The sequence below is a fragment of the Octodon degus genome, unplaced genomic scaffold, assembly GCF_000260255.1.
Source record: "Octodon degus isolate 3935 unplaced genomic scaffold, OctDeg1.0 scaffold00221, whole genome shotgun sequence".
Lineage (NCBI taxonomy): Eukaryota > Metazoa > Chordata > Mammalia > Rodentia > Octodontidae > Octodon > Octodon degus.
In genome coordinates, this window is record NW_004524797.1 from 2091640 (window position 1) to 2094327 (window position 2688).

The window sequence follows — 2688 nt, forward strand, 5'->3', positions numbered from 1 at the left end:
GAGGAGGAGGAGGAGGAGGAGGAGGAGGAGGAGGAATTGAGGATGGTGGATTGGATGATTGGGAAGCCATGGCCAGTGATAAGGACAGGGGGAAAAAAAGGCAACACAGTTCATACAGAGGTAAAAGAAAACCTTGAAGAAGAGGAGAAAGAAGAAGAGGAGGAGAGTGAGGAAGAGGAGAAAGAGGAAGGAGAGAGCAAAGCCATTGAAAGGGATAAAGATGATGAGAAGATTTTGGATGAAAAAGATTCAGGGAAAACAGATGCAAAGCAAAGCTAAGAAATAGGCTCAGACTCTGAGTACAACTCTGATGATGACTGAACCAAAGAAGAGCAGGCTGATGACAAGGCAAATTGGAGAATTGAGAAATGGCGACTTGAACATTGTAGAACTGTAAATACAGAAATGCTAAGAGCCCCTGTTATGTGTGTATTAGGCCCTGTGGACACAGGGAAGACAAAATTTCTAGATAAGATTAATCATACACATGTTCAATATGGTGAAGCTGGTGGTATCATGCAGCACATCGGGGCCACAAATATTCCTCTTGAAGCTATTAATGAGCACACTAAGGTGATCAAACATTTTGATAGAGAGAATGTATGAATTCCAGGGGTGCTGATTATTGATACTCCTGGACATGAGTCTTTCAGCAACTTTGGAAACAGAAGAAGCTGTCTTTGTGATATTGCCATTTTAGTTGTTGATATTATGCATGGTTTGGAGTCCCAGACAATTGAATCTATCAACCTCCTCAAATATAAAAGATGTCCCTTCATTGTTGCCCTCAATAATTGATAGGTTATATGATTGCGCAAAGAGTCCTGACTCTGGTGTAGCTGCTACTTTAAAGAAGCAGAAAAAGAATACAAAAGATGAATTTGAGGGGTGAGCAAAGGCCATTACTGTAGAGTTTTCACAGCAGGGTTTGAATGCTGCTCTGTTTTATGAGAACAAAGCTCCCCACACTTTTGTGTCCTTGATCCCTACCTCCGCACACACTGGCTATGGCATGGGAAGCTTGATCTGCTTGCTTTGTTGAGTTAACTCAGACCATGTTGAGCAGGAGACTTGCACTCTGTGAAGAGCTGCAGGTGCAAGTGATGGAGGTTAAAGTCTCCTAGGAATGGGCATCACCATAGATGTCATATTGATCAAGGGTCATTTGAAGGAAAGGGACACAATCATCGTTCTTGGAGTAGAAGGGCCCATTGTCCCTCAGATCTGTGGCCTGATGTTACCACCTCCTATGAAGGAATTGTGAGTGAAGAACCAGTGTGAAAAGCATAAAGGAGTAGAAGCAATGAAGGGAGTAAAGATTCTTGGAAAAGACCTGGAGAAAACACTGGCTGGTTTACCCCTCCTGGTGGCTTATAAAAATGAAATTCCTGTTCTCAAAGATGAATTGATCCATGAGCTAAAGCAGCCTCTAAATGTTATCAAACTGGAAGAAAAGGGTGTCTACGTCCAGGCTTCTATACAGGGCTCTCTAGAAGCTCTATTTGAATTTTTGAAAACCTCGGAAGTGCCCTATGCAGGAATCAACGTTGGCCCCATGCATAGGAAAGACATCATGAAGGCTTCCATGGTGCTGGAACAGGACCCTCAATCTGCAGTCATCTTGGCCTTTGATGTGAGAATTGAACAGGATGCACAAGAAATGGCAGATAGTTTAGGAGCTAGAATTTTTAGTGCTGAAATTATTTATCACTTATTTGATGCCTTTACAAAATACAGACAAGACTATAAGAAACAGAAACAAGAATTTAAGCACATGGCAGTATTTCCCTGTGAGATGAAAATCCTTCCTCAGTACATTTTCAATTCTTGAGATCCAATAGTGATAGGGTGACTGTGGAAGCAGGCCAGGTGAAATAAGGGACACCCATGTGTCCCCAAGCAAGAACTTCGTTGACATCAGAATAGTAACAAGGATTGAAGCAAACTACAAACAAGTAGTTGTTGCAAAAAAGGACAAGAAGTCTGTGTCAAAATAGAACCAATCCCTGGTGAGTCTCCCAAGATGTTTGGGAGACATTTTGAAGCTACAGACATTCTAGTCAATAAGATCAGCCAGCAATCCATCGATGTCCTCAAAGACTGGTTCTGAGACGAAATGCAGAAGAGTGACTGGCAGCTTATTGTGGAGCTGAAGAAAGTGAGGTCATCTAGATTTCCCATACAGGGCAGGAACTGAAGATATGCATATCAATAGCACGTCCAAGAGAAGATAGAAAATGCATAGATCAGGCATTTCTGGACACGGATGGATTGAGGTGTATAAAATGTTTTCCATGAGAAACCAAGAAGCTTACACTGGTTTGACAGTGGTCAGTTACCTGTCCCCGGTCCCAGCTGCCTGTCCACCTACCCTGTGTCCCTTCCTCTCCACCAGCCCAGCTGCTGTTTTAAAGTTTGCCCTTCCCCAAATTTGGATTTTTATTGCAAATCAAAAGTTCTTTCAGTTTTATACAGATTAAATCAGTCCTGCAGTATTTGAGTAAAAAAATGTTCCACATATATTCATTTTTAAAAATCAAAATCTCTTCTTACTTGAATGAATTTTTGGCTTCTATTTAGATATGGCCATTTTGGGAAGAAAGAAAATTTCACTACTTTTCATCTCTTTATTCTGTTGAATGTTTTGATTTTATCTGCATTTTATATATGCCATGGTAACACAACGTC

General features: G+C 41.3%; 1 pseudogene; it reads left to right on the forward strand.

The window, feature by feature from the left end:
• Positions 1 to 2197, forward strand: part of LOC101586754 — a 3846-nt pseudogene extending 1649 nt beyond the window's left edge.
• Positions 2198 to 2688: the final 491 nt, after the last annotated feature.